Genomic DNA, 18,487 nt, shown 5'->3' on the forward strand with positions numbered 1-18,487 from the left:
GGGAAAACACGGTAAAACCAAGCTAGTTATTCTTATGAAGACTCAGCTATTTTTCTTAAATAAACATTCCTCAGATTGTTGCAAGTCTGGTTAATCCCAGGGTTCTGAAAACACTGATTTTGATGATTTTGCCAGTATAGTAATTGCTTTCATGGAGGAGTAGCTTTTTGGAGATCTTACTCTGCCATTCCCGCTGCCCTAAGGATGAAAGCACAGAGCTGAGGTCCAGGCGCCCTTTCAGCTAAGGCCAACCACAAGGCAGTGGTAACAATCTTTAGAACTCAAAGATTTTTTTTTTTTCAACTTTCATAACTTCAACATGCTGGTTATTTTTGTCCTGCCAAGTCTGTTTCTGCACAGGATAAAATGGAAAGGTCCTGAGGGCCTGGATTGGGTAAAATGAATTGTGATCAGAGAGGAGGATTTCACATACCCTTTTCTAAATTCACACATTGAGAACATCATAGAAAGCCAACAGACATTTCAACTCTGGAACCGTCTTTAGATCAGTTCACTGTAGATGGAGCCATGTGTGCATAAAATCGATGGTGGCAAACATGAAATCTAAGCAACAGGAGAGCATGGTGATAGTCAGATATTTGGTGGTAATAATCTCACAAGGTATATGCTGTTAAAAAGAAACAACAGACAAAATGGAGTCACTTTTGCTAAATCCCACCAAGACTTAATCCGTAACCAAATTGCAGTTTTAGCCTCCCCCCCGGAGTGAAATTTAAACCCAATCATGATGAAATTTCCTGGTCAGGCCTAGTAAAGTAATCTGCCTGATAAAACCCACTGCCTTTCCCTTAGGGAAGCTTTCCTTGCCTGAAATAATCCACTCTTATCCTAAGAATGCAAGATTGATTTAACAACTGAACATCAATAAATGTAATATACTATATTCGTACAGTAGAGAACAAAATCCACAAGATCATCTTAACAGATGCAGAAAAAGCACTTGACAAAATTCAGTGCTTTTGTATGATAAAAACTCTCAACAAACTAGAAATAGAAGGGAACTTTTTCAACCTGATAAAACACATCTATGAAAAATTCACAGGTAATATCATACTTAATGGCCAAAGACTGAATCCTTCCTCCTAAGATCAGGGACAAGTCCAGAATCACAGTTTCTATTCAAAATTGTACTGGAGGTTCTGTCCAAGGCGATTAGGCAAGAGAAAGAAGGAAAAAGTCATTCAAACTGAAAAGGAAAAAGCAAAACTATCACTATGACATCATCTTGTTTATAGAAAATCCTAAAAGATCTACCAAAAACTAATAAATTCAGCAAGATGTCAGGACACAAGATCATTATACAAAAATCAATCCTGGGCCGGCCCGGTGGCTCAGGCTATTGGAGCTCTGCCAGTTCGATTCCCACATGGGCCAGTGGGCTCTCAACCACAAGGTTGCCGGTTCAACACCTCGAGTCCCACAAGGGAGGGTGGGCTGCACCCCCTGCAACTAGCAATGGCAACTGGACCTGGAGCTGAGCTGTGCCCTCCACAACTAAGATTGAAAGGACAACAACTTGACTTGGAAAAAAAGTCCTGAAAGTACACACTGTTCCCCAATAAAGTCCTGTTCCCTTCCCCAATTAAAAAAAAAAAATCCAATTGTAGCTTAATAACTTTATAAAAAAAAATCAATTCTATTTCTATACACTAGCAATGAACAATCTGAAAACGAAATTAAGAAAAAAATTCCATGTACATTAGCATCCAAAAGAATAAAATACTTAGGAATAAATTTAACAAAAGAAGTGCAAGACATGTACACTGAAAACTGCAACACATTGACTAAGTAAATCAACATAAGATACACAAATGGCAGCAGATAAGCACATGAAGAGTTGCTGGGCATCAGTAATTAGGGAAATGCAAATCAAAACCACAAGAAAATACTACTTCACACTCACTAGGATATACAGTAAAACCAACAATAACAAGCATTGACAAGGATGTAGAGAAATTGGAAGGCTCAAACATTGCTGGTGAGAATGTTAAAGGTTGCAGCTACATGCTTTAGAAAACAATCTGGCTGTTCCTCAAAAAGTTAATCATACAGTTTCCATTAGATTCAGCAATTCTACTTGTGGGTATGGAACCAAAAAACATATGCTCACACAAAAACCTGTACACAAATGTTCATAGCTAATTAGTTATATAATAGCCCAAAACTGGAAATAAAACAAATGTTCATTAACAAGACAAATGGATAAACAAATGTGGTATGTCCATATAATGGACTATTATTGAGCTATAAAAAGAAGCTAATATGTGCTACAATTAGAATGAACCTCGAAAAATTATGGTAAGTAAAATAAGCCAGACACAAAAGGGCACATATTGTATGTTCATATGAAATGTCCAGAATAGGCAAGTTCATGGAAAAAGAAAATAAATTAGTGGTTGTCAGGGCCTGGAGAAATGGTATGGGATTTCTTTTTGGCATGATTAAAATGTTCTACAATTAGATACTGGTGATGATTACGCAATCTTGTGACAATACTAAAAAACACTGAATTGTAAACTTTAAAGGAATGAATTTTATGGTATGTCAATTATATCTTAATAACGCTGTTATTCAAAAAATGATGAGATATGTTGAAGGGCACAGGAGCAGACTTACAAAAGCTCCCAAAGGCCTAAGCTTGGACAATTTGAACAACAAAATAAATAATGAGAGTACTGGGTTATAGCCCATAGAATAAAATAAATATTCATGAGTTCATGTCAATATAAATACATAACTGAATGAATAGATAGATAGATAGATAGATAGATGGGGAGCAAGGAGGGATAGCCCTTCCTTAGAGTAGAACTCCAATTTAAAAATGTAAACGGAGAGCTGGAAATAGGTAATCATTTCTTGGCAAACACCGCAATAATAATTGCTGCAGGCAAGAATCATTGGTGAATGCTAAACTCAGTAGCTAAAAGTATGATGAGAAATTGGTATTTGTAAAATCTCAAAGTATCCCCCCACAAGATACAAAGGGGAGAATAGTAACTTTGCATACAGCAGAGAAATCTGACAGACGCCTCCTTAACTAAGAGATCAAAGCGTCACCATCTTTAAGTAAGATACATCAACACCATATATTCCCTGGTAGGATGCAATGTCAAAAATGTGTGTCTTCAATCTAATCCTGAACAAGTATCAGACACACTGAGGGACATTATGCTAAATAATTAACCAGTGCTCTTCAGAAGTGTTAAGGTCAAGAAAGACTCGGGAACTGTCACTATTGGAAGAGACTAAAGAGACATGACAATGTGAGCTCCTGGATTGCATTCTGGATAAGAAAAAGGAGGATTTAAAAAAGGACGTCAGTGAGGAAATCATCGAAATTCAAATTAAGTCTGTCGAGTAGGAGGAAGCTCCCATCAGAAGCTTTGTATTATATTGTATCAGTATTAGTTTCCTGGTTTAATAATTGCTATGGTTATGTAAGATGTTAATATTACGGAGGCTGGGTAAAGGGTAAACAGGAACTCCCTGTGTTATTTGTACAGTTTTCTTTAAGTCTAAAATTATTTTAACATAAAAAGTTGAAAATCTTTGATTTAAACAACTGTGTCCAGATTCGTTTTTCCCTGAAGTACAGTTGTGGATCCCTACTTTGCTTTATAGGTCGCTAACAGAATAAAATGAAAAGAAGCAACCCAGTGACTTTAACACAGAGCACGTTGTCTTGGAATTCTGTTTTATAGTCTTTTGCGTGCCACGGCTTCTTTGTTATATACACTTCGACCAGTAGGTGGCAGCACTTAACCAGTTTCTCATCAGAAAACAACCCAGGAATAAAAGAGCTGTGATTGAACACTGGAAGGTAAAACAGAGAGACTTCCCTGGCACAGAAACTGAAGGTGACGACAGTGTCATTATTCCATGTACGGTCACTACAGGGTGATGCCACTTTTATGGGCACTTAGGTGATGAGGCATGGAGGAAAGAACTTGTAAACAGTGACATAAAGCTTGGAAGCAAAATTATCCACCCCACCCTCTCCCCACCCTGCCCCCACTCCCAGCCTGGGCCATCAGGAAGGAGCCATAGGCACCTCCGTGAGGTGCTAATGCCCCTGTTAAAGAATAACAAAAGGCGACTTGCACATTTCTTAAGAGCTTCAAAGAATGAATTACAAAGAAACAATACATCATTAATGGTATAGAAAGTTAAATACGTTTTAAATAAGACTTACCAATTTTTCTGGTGGTTTCTCTTAGAATTGTGGGCTTGGAGGGAGCTCTATTCAATTCTCTTTCTCCTCTGTTTGTCTTCTCTCTCACATCCCAGACCTGCTCCCATCGAAGGCTAATACCTGAGTGACCTCAGCCATCTTTAGTACTCGCTGAGCCTCAGGGGAGTCAAAAGACTTGTTTGAAATGCCACAGCCAGCAAGTGCCAGGCAGGGCTAGGACTTCAAGTCAGACTCTGGATGAGTCCAGTCCGCCCTCAACACCTTCCACAGAGCTGAAACCCATTTTAAGCTCCTGCCTTGTATCCGTGAAGAGTGGACTCAAAGGTGAGAGGGATCGGGGTTGATTTCTGGCCATGGGCACCAAGGACTGCCTGGTGCAGGTGAGTTACACTGAGCCAAACCCTCTCCTCAATGCTTCAGACATACAAAATATACATATTTTAATGTTTTACATTCTGATTTTCCTAGACTGAGAATTTTTGTTCCTCATGCCACACCCTCACCCGGCTAACCTTTTCTTTCCCCCATTGAAGTGGGAGGATAATGGTCATGAAATGTAAAACCCAAAGCTTCTGCTCAGAGCTTCCTGCTACTCCTGAAGCTTCTCCTAGAGTGACCTCAATCACTAGGCCTGAAACCAAACAAACAAAAAAAGAAATCTATTTAAAGATATCCTTTCTACCACTCCTAATCCATAGCCTTTGCTAATGGACAGGTGGGCATTGTGGTGCTGGCTCAGAGAGCTCCCCACCGGTATTAAAATACTCAGTTAACACTCACTGCCTGGTATCCTGAAACTACTACCCCCGCACCCCCAGCCCATTCAGCAAAGCAGCAGGTTGGAAGCATATGTGGAAAGACATGGCTTCAGAATCAGCCAGAAGCAGCAGGGACCCCTGGAGCCTAGGCCTGAAAGATATTAAGACTGACAGGGGATGAGTTTAAAGAATCAGTTCCAACAGGAGCCGTTCTTGAGTTTCTGGTCCAGGTCCAGGTTGGGGCCACTGAGGGCAGCTACTGCTGTGGTATTCATAAGGTCTAGTCCAAGCCAGCTGGCCCAGGCAGCCGGAGGGTACAGATCGTAGGTGGTCTTCTCAATGGTTCCTGTTGAGAAAGGACTCTTTACAATGTACATGCACAGACATGATTCTGAAGTCTGTGTGCTTGAAGGGACACTGAAGTCCCATGTGACTGGCATCTGCCTTCTAGCCCAATCCAAGTGCTCACAGTTCACTTTGACCCACAATATACTGAGGCCCAGAGCACAGGTTGCAGTCCTGGGGACAGGCCTTTTGTGCTGCTTTGGAGCTTCTTGCCACATCTGCAGCTGAATGTGACAGGATGTGGGTAAGAGGGCTTGAACTGTGATGCAAGCATCCACAACTTTACATAACACACGGCCTGCTCTGCTGACAGTGCAAAACATAATACCAAAACTCCATATCCACAGAGGCAACTAAAGAAAGATAGCCATGCATTGCTGCAAACATTTTGAGTTGCTGTCATTTCCTCCCCACACATCACACCCCAGTTGTCAACGATGACACTTTCTTTTAACCAGAATGAAAATGAAAATGTAGCACAGCCCTATTACCCTACCCTGATCTGGTAACCTTCATTTTCAGAACTCAAAGGGTGTGTGTGGTGGGCGGGGAGGGTACTGTTTGTTTTTTAGCTTCCGTGCATGTCCTTTTAAAATAAGAACACTTTAGGTGGGTTTTTTTTTATATATATATATAGTCAAAATAACATTTCACATTTAACCAATTTAAGTTACATAATTATATCTCTTACTATATCATTCCCAGTTAAAATTCAAATTTCCCAAATTGTCCTTTAAAATGTCCTTTATAGTTAGTTTGTCTAAACTAGGATCCAATAAAAGGACCATACATTGCACCTGTTTTTGTGTTCCTATCCTCTCCTAATCAACAACAGTCTCTTTTTTCATGCTATTGACTCCTTGGAAACATGGGGTCAGGTGACTTGTAGAATGCCTGCCTCCTGGGTGTGTCTGATGGCTACTTCCAGATGTGGTTTAGCTTGTTTCTCTAGCCCTTGAATTTCCTGTAACCTTGAAGTCAGCTCTAAAAATTAGGTAAATGTTTTTAAAGTGCCAGAATTCCAAGTTAGATAAAATATATATATATATATATATATATATATATATATATATATATTAAAAAGGATAAAGTGTCCAAAGCTGAATGACATAAAAAACAATGACATACAATACATAAAATATCACACACAACTGGTACTGCTCAGTGAGACCACATCTATCTTAATCTCATGAAACACAAAACCTACTCACTTATTCATAATATGGATGGGAGTCTCCTTATAATTCTATCTTTAGAATCTCCTAAGTCACAAACATGTAGTCTGATAGGTCTTGGGAGAAACTGACATAAAAGAAATCAGAATATTTAAACCTTCTATCTAAACCTTCTATGGGAAGTACCCCTGTTTTCTCTTGGGAAATGGATCTCTTTCCATTTGTTGACTGACAGTCGACACTGGCCTACACTGACCCCCTGATTCTGGTCCCAATCCAACCTGTTTACTTCCTACCTGCTCTGTCCGGTGTGTACCTCAGCCCTGCCCCGATCAGTGACAAATTAAGAGTACCAATGACAAATCCAAGTAGAAGACAGTTGAACATTTGAAGTTCTACCTTGTTCTCAAAGTTTATAAGAGCTTCTTATTTCAAAATTTACCTTACCCCAAATTCTAAATATTTTACCATGTTTTATGGAATAAATAATTTGTTCTGTGAATGTGGGTCTTACTCAAACAAGCCACCATAAGTGATCTCTGCCATTTCTTCTGTTCAAGGAAATGTGGAACCTCTGGACCACCCTTAACCGGTCAGTTCTGCCCTCTGTTATGATGATCATGGAACACTGCACAGGGGCCGGGAAGGATGGGTTATATGCTAAGTTACCATCCATGTAAATCAGTCCATGAAAAACAAAAGCAAGGAAGGAAAAAAAAAACCCAAAAACAAACAAACAAAAAATATTGGGGCTTGGGGGAGCAAGGAGCCCCAACCATGCTCACGTGTAGGTAGAAAACAAAGGAGGAAGCCATAAAGGGACACCTATCTTACATATGCCTGACTGTGCGGGTATCTCTGGAAGGATACACTATAAGAGTCTGACAAATAGTACTGCTGGCAGCAGGGGTGGGGGCAATGAGGGTATGGGATGGGAGGAAGACTAATTTTAATGTATAACCTTTTGTACTATTTAAATTTTTTTACCATGTGCAAATAATGACATTTTCAAAAACCACAAGTTAGTTTTTTTGCTTGTTTGTTTAATACATTAATCTATAATGTTATCCTTTTGGGGAAGATTTGCATTTTCACATGTCTTCAGCTAAGGGCACTTGTCAGTGATAGAATTTCAGGTGGCTGGTTATCAGGGGAGAAAGCTTTTCCCAACCCTTCTGAAACTACGATGACAGCTCAAGACTGTCCCCAGCGTGCTTCTGGGGAAGTGTGTGGTGGGCTCCGCTAGTATTTGGGCAGCTCTCCAGCAGCAGGTGTGTCTGTGGCCTTAACGCCCCTCTCTGGCTGTTCTCCCCCAGCCAAAGCAAAGAGAGGTATGGTGTTTTTTTTTTTTTAAAGATTTTACTGGGGAAGAGGAACAGGACTCTATTGGGGAACAATGTGTACTTCCAGGACTTTTTTCCAAGTCAACTTGTTGTCCTTTCAATCTTAGTTGTGGAGGGCGCAGCTCAGCTCCAGGTCCAGTTGCCATTGCTAGTTGCAGGGGGCACAGCCCACCATCCCCTGCGGGAGTCGAAACCAGCAACCTTGTGGTTGAGAGGACACGCTCCAACCAACTGAGCCATCCGGGAGCTCAGCGGCAGCTCAGCTCAAGATGCCGAGTTCAATTTTAGTTGCAGGGGGCAGAGCCCACCATCCTTTGCAGGACTCGAGGAATTGAACCAGCAACCTTGTGGTTGAGAGCCCACTGGCCCATGTGGGAATCGAACCGGCAGACTTCAGAGTTAGGAGCATGGAGCTCTAACCGCCTGAGCCACCGGGCCGGCCCGACAGAGGTATTTTTAACCTTGGTGTTGGCTTACACAGAGGTTCAGGTATTCTCTGGGGTATACTCTGAGATGAGAAAGCTGAGATCTGATGCTTAGACTCATTTGCCCTACCTCAATGTGCTGGTTTTATGCACCTTGGAGAATTGGACTCTAAAAGCTATAATAAGTGAAAACTATTTATTACGCTTCCCCAGAAACCCCTTGGATATCATCTTTCTTTTGTTTCTGACACAGAAGTGCAGTGCAGGGCTGGGCAGCTAACCCTACCTCCTACCCTACCCCCATGGGGAAAGGGATAGAAAAATGACCTCCATATCACCTGCCTCAACTAGACCAGGAAGACAAACCAGATGTGAGTCTATTACAAAAGAACTAGAATTACAGGTAGGTTATTTAGGTCCTGTTCAGAAGGTGGCGTACATTAGTCATAAGATCTCATGGCACGTGCATGAGACAAATCAAGTCAACAGGAAACTGACCATGTTGCCTGGGAGACCAGAACAAAAGTTGAAGTACTGAGTATGTGTGCTAACGTATATGTGCAGAAAGATTCTTAGGAGATTGTGGGGATTGCAGATTTTTTTCTGACCAAAGTTGAAAATGAAGGAATAGGGGGCGGCTGGTTATCTCAGTTGGTTATAGCATGGTGCCAGCAAAGTTGCCGGTTTGATCCCCGCATGGTCCAATGTGAGTTGCGTCCTCCACAACTAGATTGAAACAATTACTTGACTTGGAGCTGATGGGTCCTGGAAAAACAATTTAAAAAGAAAAATGAATGAATGCTGATTTACAGATTTGTTAACAAAAGAGGGATGCAGACATATCATTTAAGTAACTATATATCGCGATGTAAGTGCTGGGCTGAAAAAAGTAATAAATCTGGGCCCTTCCATTAAGAGATAGGAAGGTAAACTTAAACAGGTAGTGAGAGAGTTTGTTTCAAAAAAAGAAACAATAGGAAGGTATGTCTCTAGAGACCACCAGTGTTCTGATTATGAGGCTATGTGATCCTTTAATTTGATGGCCTTTCAGAAAATGAAGGCCACTGAAGAATATACATCAAATTCAGTCCAGGTCTTAGTAGTTTTTTAGATCACGGTAAACTAAGAACTGGCTCCGCTTGTATCACCCACATAGAATGCTCCCAGTTGCAAGGCAGGATGGGGTAATATGTAGTCTGTGGCTGTCTGTCTTGTTCTAGATTCCAAATACCTGTTTGGAACCTCTCAAGGAACCCCTCAGGGATAGAAAGGAGGAGGGCCGCTTCCAGCTTTCTGAGTCACCTCAAAAAGGTAGCTTTGGTACCCAGCTCCCCTCAGCTGTGGCATCTCTCCATCTCATACCTCCATTCCTTCCTCCCAGCTACTCTTCCCTCTTCTTCTAGACTGGGTCTTATCTGTTAGCTTTAAAAAAATCAAACTCTAAAAGAATAAAATAATTCTGACCATGTGACTCTATAACTATTAAATCTCCATTTTTTTACTTAATTTCTTCAGCAATATGAAATGATACAATTGATGGAAGAAACCTGAAATCTCTGTAATTTTCAAAATCAGAATTCACTTACAGACTAAATCCCCCTATTGTAAGTGACTTCATGTAGTTATAGTCTAATACCTATTGCCACACAGACTTAGCTAAACAATCTTGGTTCCCCTGTCTTGCTTCTTAACTGGAAGAGGAATCAGGAAATCACTGCCAAATTGACCGCATGAGTCACAACAGGTGACTGTATTTTCCTTTCTGGTGTGAGGCGGTACAAGATAAATTTAGTTTCATTATTTTTGTTGTTTCTCAGGAAGAGCAGGAGTTGTAAAATAAACTAGGATTACTGCTCTGATTCACTTCAGTTTTCATTTCCTTCAGGGGTGTTACTGGCCAATAATAGAAGGTCTTTTCATTAACTTCTCAAAGGATCGCTGTGAATCAGGCCTCAGACGTGATCTCTGTGTTGTTAAAACATATTTGAACCACTTAATACCACAATCCATTCTATGGTTCATGCAGTCTGTTCAGCGTAGTGTTGCCAGCTAACACATTTTTGGTCCTTTGTTTTGCATTTTCTATTCACTCACGTCCTAAACATGACATCCGTCCCCACTGTGCTGAGGATTGCCTTACGAGCTATGTGAGAGAGGAGGGTGTAAGATTTGGCCTCTGTTTTCAAAACTAATGGTGAGGTCGCCTAACCGGCGTCAATAATGTATGTATAAGTGCAAAGAGTTTACGGAAAGGAAAGGCTCCCATGGGAGATTACTCAGGAAGGTATCATAGAAGAAAAAAGAGTGAAATGGGTACTTAAGAGAGCAATAGAATTGGAGGCACTTCGGCAACATGGCAGACTAGATGCTCTGAATAAATACCCCAACCCACTAGATCTGCAGTGAAACACGCTTTGCTTTGCATCAGGGAGCTTGTAGGAAGGGAAATTTCCCAGAGGTAGAGATTAAAATGTGAGGGGGAAACCAGAGTGGTGAATAATAAAGCACACAGGAGTTAGCTGCAGTTAGCCTGAGGGTAAATCGTAATGAACTGCACTATAAAGCTTGTATTACTAGCTTGCTAGAGCTGCCATAACAAAATACCACAGACGGGGTGGCTTAATGACAGAAATTTACTTTTTCACAATTGTGGAGGCCAGAAGTCCAAGATCAAGGTGCCAATAGCGCTGGGTTCCTCTGATGCCTCTATCCTCAGTCTAAAGATTGTCACCCTCTTGTCACCTCTTCACGTGGTCACCGGTGTGCTCATGCCTCCCTGGTGTGTCTTCCTTTTATAAGGACACCAGTCATATTGGATTAGGGCCCCACCCTTAACCACCTCATTTTAACTTTACCACCCCTTATCATCTACTAGGTTGCATTCTGAGGTACTGAGCATTGGGATTTCAGCACATGAACTGGGGGGTGGGGTGGGCACAATTCAGTCCATAACAGAGCCTAAGCCTTGGGTCAGCAGCAACCTTAGACTCCAGATTAAGCCGAGGACCCTGGAAGGGGCCGAAAGTTTCCAGTAGGTAGTGCCCCCAGAATGCAGATGCAAATGAAAATTTGCTCTGAAAGAAAGCAACCCCAGTTTAGGCCCTGAGGTTGTAACAGAGTGAAGGACTAGATGTCTTTGACTCCATCTTGTTTGGGCCTGCTTGTTCCCTTGGCTTTCAGGTTAATAATAGCTCCTGCTTTACACATCATTGGAGGAATTCTTCTTGGGGCTTAAGTTTTTACAAAGACAGCCCCTCCTATTTTCCATTCCCTTGACAAGAAAGAAGTCTGAACTCTGTACTTGCTTAAGATGAACTTGAGGATTAGGACTCCCATCTTCTCAGTCGGTGCCTGTCGATCAATAGGTCTTTTCTAACTCCAAACTCTGACGTTTTGAGTTTCGGCCTTTCGAAGCATCAGACACACAGACTTTGGCAGGTAACAAGGGGTACTATAGATTAAAATCAAACAAACAGACTGTGTATCCAGCAAAAATATTTTCCAAGAATAGGAATGAAATGAAGATATTTTCAGATAAACAAAACTGAGTCGTCCACCAATAAACTTGCACTAAGGGACTTCTAAAGGATCTTGTCTCTGTTTGGGTTCCCTCAGAAATATACCCTGGGGGGTGACTGGTTAGCTCAGTTGGTTAGAGGGTGGTGCTGATGGCACCAAGGCCGCTGGTTCTATCCCCGCAGGGGCCATTGTGAGCTGCGCCCTCCTTAAAAAAAAAAAAAAAAGTATATCCTGATTGACTCGAGCAAAGCAGGGGTTAGGAACACTTTTTACTCTTCATTTGGCCCTTTGCATCGGTGGATCGAAAACAGTATAGGACTCAGTCTGGGTTTGGGAACCCGCGGCTGGGAAAACTGCAGTTGGGAATGCGAAAATACTGTTTTCAATCTGTTGATTGTCGAATCTGCAGATAGGAAGGGCCGACTGTATTTATTGAAAGAAATCCACATAAATACGAGTGGTTTCCCTGCCGTTCAAACCCGAGTAGTTCAAGGATGAACTGTAGTTTATTTGGGCGGAACATTTCAGGAAACACTGATGAAGCCGTGGGGAAGTGAGAGAGGAAAGGAAAGGAGGCCAGAAAAGGAGCGTTATCAAGCAAGCCACCACGATGGGCGACTGGAGCTGCATCCCACTGCGGAACCCTGGGCTCAGTGTAGAAAATGTCTGTTTTCCTGCGCAAAGAGCAAGAGAGCTGGGTATCCACCAATTCCCTTCAGCGCTTGGCTAAGGCCGCTCCCAGAAGGCATTCCTCCCCCTGATGGTTCTTGCCAGCACCTGCCGGGAGCAGAGGGGCTACGACGGCCATCACAGCCCTCAGGAGAGTTGCAGGTGCTGAAAATTGGAAGTTGGCCGGCTGAGGCTGGAAATGGTAAGTGTTGAGGGGATACAGAAGGCCACTGGCAAAGTCTACTTACTACCCATGTCTCTACTGCAGGAAAACTGCAAAATGATTGTGGAAGGGGAAGGCCTGATATGCTGTGGGCACTAATGAGTCAATAAATTGGCAACCACAGTAGCTATGCCCAAACAAACACTGGTAGCATCAAAGTGTAACAGTAGTATCTATGTTTGTACTCCAACACAGATCAAAACAGAATATAACTAAAATATTGGATACCAGCATCTTTTCAGTTGGAGTTTGCATCACTGTTAAGAGGGGGAGAAATTAAACGTTAGGAACCATAAGTTTATTTTTAAAAGAATAAAATTGAACTTTTCGATTGATGGACAAAGAACAAAGGTTATGTCACCTGGGCTTACTTGATGGAAAAGAAGAGAAACTCGGAGGGGCACTTCTAGTAAAGTTAACCTTCCAGAAACAGCAAGCTTGACTGGAGTGGAGGAGGTGTGGTGAGGGATGGCTGGAGAGGAAAGGCAAGGGAAAGACACTAGAGAAAACCCTTGAAGACAACATTTTATCCTGGAGGCAGGGGTCCCCAGTGTTTTTGCAGTTTTATTGAGAAATATTTGACATGCATTACTGTATAAGTTTAAGCTGTGTGGCATGATGGTTTGACTTACATATATTGTAAAATGATACCACAATAGGTTTGGTTAACATCCATCATCTCACATAGATACAATAAAAATAAAAGAAAAAAACAAGTTCTCCTTATGATGAGAACTCTTAGCCCAACTTTTTAAATCACACACCCCATCCTTTTATGTTTTGAGCTTGTACTCCCATATGTAATATTTGTATAATTTCACTAATATGTACATTATAAAACATACAAAAAGAATCTTTAAGTGAGACCTATTAATTAAATAAGCTTTTTAATATTTGCTCTTCCTAAAACCAATGGTAATAATTTAGGTATTAGTTTGGTTCTGAGTCATTATTTTGGAAATCTTGATTTACAGAAGATGGGTACATTTTGACATTGGGTTTTAGTGGCTGTCGTGGCTGATAAAAGATACCTCCCAAAGTGAAGCAGACCCAAAGGAAGAAGTGTGCTAGTAAATCATAATAATAATTTTTTCAATTCCACATACCAATTATGCGAGTATTTTTGCTGAAATTCAGCTAGGAAATTTCCATGTTCTCTGGTTTCAATCAGCGGTAATGGCATTCTAATCAGAATGGGCTGCTTTACAGTTTTTTGTGTGTTTGTTTGTTTTAAGCAAATGAATCCAAACTTCATTGAAATCCTTCATCAGAACAATTTTTAAACAAATTACAAATTTATGTCTGCATTTTCCCAGTAGGCCCTACTCAGAGGCCACTGCAGCTACCTGGGTAGGAGGATTAAGAGCTCCAGTCAAGAGGTAGGTGTAGAAAAAAGGGGTCTGAGCACAACTTTGGCAGAATTTGATAATGGCGTATGGGAGGAGAGGGATCAGGAGGAAGAGAAAGTTAAGATTGTAAGTCTCTGGGTTAGTCAGTTTTTGCAGGTTGCAAGATGCAAAAGTATAATCAAAATACCTCTATGAATGGGAGTGTATTATAAGGATCCATGCAAACCTAAAGGGGACAAGGAACCACTTTTGTAACTGTATTGCTGGCTTTATGAAAATATCACTCCTGCCATTTAAAGGTACCACATGGCTCTGGTAATCCAGTCTGCAAGCCCCATTGGTGGCTGATTTTGTGACTCTTTCCTCAGATCCTGCTCTTTTCCTGTTTTTTTTGTTTTGTTTTGTTTTTTTGTTTTTTTCCTTCTACCCCACAGTGGACTGACTCCCCTGCTTTCCCTGTCTGCCTCGCAGCTGCTTCTTAATCATGGTTTCTACTGCCTCATGACTCCTCTTTGCTGCTTTCTCTGTATCTCTCTCTAATTCAACCCCTATTCACTCATTCAGCACCCTCTCTCTGCCACACATTACAAGTCTCATAGGGAGAGAGAATGACTGGTCCAGTCACCACAGGTCTCAGGTGAGGCCAATCCATTCACTGGCCAGCCTTTAGATGGCTGCCTTTGGAGCAGGTGTTTATGCCTGAGGTGGCAGGTCATGTCTCCATGGCATACATTAGAGCAATCTATGCACAAGGAACTCTCAGAATGGGCTGTGGGGCTACAAACAACTTGAGGCTTTGAATAAGTGAGCTGGGTAATAAGGAGGTTGCCCATAGAATTGGTCCATTGTAGTCTGGGAGATAGGAAGATAAGATTATTTTAGAACAAAAGCCAGGGACGTGCATGCATGTATTTCACTTATTACCTGAAGCTTTACTTTGGGTATTAACATAGGAAATAATAATTAAAAAGTTAGTACTACTAGTAGCAGAAGTATAAGATGCCAAGTGGTTAAGATCACAGACTTCGGAACTAAACTGCCTGTGGTCATATCCCAGCCCTCTCACCTACTGGTTGTGTGACCTTGGACAAATTACTTAACTGATTGTGCCACAGTTTCCTCATCTGTAAAATTATTATAATGAGGCCTATCTTACTGGGTTGTTATGAGAATTAAATCAGCTAATATACTTAAATCACTTAGTGCCTGGCATATAATTAACACTACGTGAGTATTTGCTATTTTACTTTCAATCATGAGTTAAACTCCAACTGTATACCAGCATCCATGCATTATATCTGCCATTTTGGTCTCTCTGATTTAAGTTTGGTCTCTAATTAAATGTTATCTTTCACTGTTTTCAAATTATATCCTGTTGCTAGTCTTGGCTCTTTAGTAAGATTTATACTTTAATCTGTATAGAATAAATATTTTCTGACTCAGAATTTTAAAACTACCTTCTTTGTTTTTATTTCATAGCCAATTCTGGGACTTGTCAGTCTAATAAAGTAGAGGATCAAAATTCTGGAACAGGAAATAATTCTTATCAAAAATAAATAGTCTTTTTATTTCCCGGTTCTTATGTTTGTTCCAGGATGTTGTTTTGATTGATTTCCCTCTGGAGAAGGTCAAGTTCTCTGGAATATTTGATGTCATATATAGAGATGAAGTAGGTGTTACATATTTATTAAAAGTGATCCATAAGAGTGATGTAGAAATCAGGATACACCGATATTGCTGGCAAGCTTACATACTTGAATTTGAATGCTGGTTTAAATAAATATTTTATAAATGATCGATAGTTGATAAGATTTGTTCCAAGTATTGAAATGGCAATGTTCCACTATATTTACAGATGTAACTTAAAGCAAATCTTCATGATGTCATTATATTTTGAGATTGTACACCCTAACTGTGGAATATAAATCTACATGGCAACAAGCTGGGTCTACATATCAACCAGTGGGTCCATCACTCCTAGGATATGGGGTCAGCCTATCCCTGAACTGAATCCTAAATTGTCCTTACCTGTCACCTCAATGATCTTCTGTAGCTTCACCTTAGAGGAATTTGATTTGGAACTGATGCGGATCTCCTTTCTTTCTTCTCCCTCAGGGGTCAACCATTAAGCCAGACCAGTGATCTGCAGACCATCCTTCCCTTCCAAAGCCCCAGGAGTGGGAGAGCCAGCTCCTGCCTCCCCCGTTTCCCTCTCAGGTGGCCAAAGCCGCCAGCACAACTGCCAATCTTCCCAGCTCCCCCTCTTCACCAACTTATTACTGTGTCAGTCATAGAGTCAGGGCTTCCCCCTTCCTCACCAAACATGGTACAGAGGCCACTATAGATGGCAGAGATGGAGGCAAGGAATTTAAAATCAGATGGCTCAAAAGGGCAGGGCAGATGTTTCCAAATTAAACTTAATATTGTAGGGGCTATGGAGGTGACTCATTAAATAGAGATATTTTATTCCTTCCCATCTTTATACAACACTGAAGTCCTTTTAGATTAGTGATGGTAGCCACCACTCAGAGAGCTACTCTTTAGTCTGTGTGCTCCAGGATCTCCAACACCCGAAATAAGGTCACATGGACTCCCTGGCTGGGGTGACTTCCAGCAACTCAAATATCCACACCCACACAATGTGCAGGAGTATAGAAACACGTGACCTTCCACATCATCAGGGGAGTGTTTTCCAAGCCAAAATTGTGTGTTCAGTATAATTCTAGGTGCTGACACCAAAGTGCATAAGAGATTTTTCCTACCAAAGAAAAGTATAATCTTATTAGAGAGCCAAGACTAGCAAAAGGGAATAATGTGAAAACAGTGCAAGATAACATTGAATCAGAAAACTTAAATTAGAATGACCGAACTGGCAGATACAATGCATTCTGGGGTATGTAACCTTGGGAGAAGCATTTACTCTTTCCGGACCTCACTTTTCTTGTTCATTTTTGTTCTGTTTTGTTTTTAGATAGGAGTAATATTAACCCCTTACTATCTTTTGAATAATCTTCTGATGCACAAAATATGTGTCAACACTGAAAAATTCTTATCACTGTTCAACTGTAAGCTGTTATTATTATTGCTGTGATTATTACTATTGTGGTTATTAATATAATATTATAACAGGGATCCTGACACTCAGGGAAGCCTGCCCTGAGAAGGAAGTATCTGAAACTGTGAGCCAGCTTTGAAAGATGTGCAGGATTCAGACGGAGCAGGAACAGCCCAGGCTTCGGGTGGCGGGGGCAGGGGAGAACTGAACAGAGGCAAGGAGAGAAGTGCAAAGGATATGAGATGTAAATCAGGTGCTCTTGGCTGAGCAGAGGGTTACCAAGGGAAGAAAGAGAACACATATTTGTATTGATAATGAGACTGACCCAGGGCAGACCTCACCATCAAGGTGGCACTCGTGCATGAGTCCTGCAGCTATTAATAGAACGAAAGAAGTGGGCATTTCCTTTGTTCAAGACTAGGGGTTTGCTTAGAAAAAGCCAAGTATACTTCCCGGTTCAGATGTCCGGAGAATTACCGTTGACCCTTGAACAACACGTGTTTGAACTGCACGGGCCCCCCTATGACAGTCGACCCGTCATATCCATGGATTTCACATCCGCGGGTTCAATCAACCACGGATGGATGGAACACAGTATTTTCATATTTCCAACCATGGATGGAAAATACTGTTTTGGATCCATGGTTGGTTGAATCTGCAGATGCGAAGGGCCAACTGTAGAGTCAAAAGTTATACGTGGATTTTGGACTGCACAGGGATCAATGCCCGTAACTCTGCATTGTTCAAGGGCCAACCGTAAAATATTTCATTCTACTGCCTTTCCCTGTTCTTCCAAGTGAATGTATTCTTTTCTTGTGGCTTTTGTTGTATCCAGCCCAGGGTTTAGCTGATAATAAGTGTCCCGAAACTGCTGGCTGAATTGAATCCATAACTACCTGTGTTATCTCCATCACCCCTACTACTGTTGCTCCCCCATTCCTCTAAGTTACCAATGACCTCATTTTATGCCAATCAATGGTCATTTCTTTGTCTTCATCCTTCTTGACCTCTGCTGAATCTGTGCCTGGCCCTTACTCATTCCATGTTTTCACAGAAGGCTGTATTGTCTGCTCGGTGCTGGGAACAATTCCATCCTGGATTCCCAGGCAAATAGCTTCAGAATTCTGCCTGAAATGTAAACCACTGAGATATTTATACCTGGAAACCAGTGTTATCTTCTAAAACACAAATGCACCAAGGTGTGGCTAAAGAGGGCTAAGGTTTGCACTTTGTTGTTAATTATTTTAATTAATTGATTTTTCTCCTGCCATCTACCTATGAGCTACACTTGAAGGAATGAAGAAAGGCTTGTTTTGACAAGTTTAGATGGAAGGAAAGGTCATCTGCAAGGTGAGGGAAACATGCGGGAGGGCTTTGGTGAAATGAAGAACGGAATGAGGATACCAGAGATGA

Source organism: Rhinolophus ferrumequinum, chromosome 6 (assembly GCF_004115265.2).
Source record: "Rhinolophus ferrumequinum isolate MPI-CBG mRhiFer1 chromosome 6, mRhiFer1_v1.p, whole genome shotgun sequence".
Taxonomy (NCBI): domain Eukaryota; kingdom Metazoa; phylum Chordata; class Mammalia; order Chiroptera; family Rhinolophidae; genus Rhinolophus; species Rhinolophus ferrumequinum.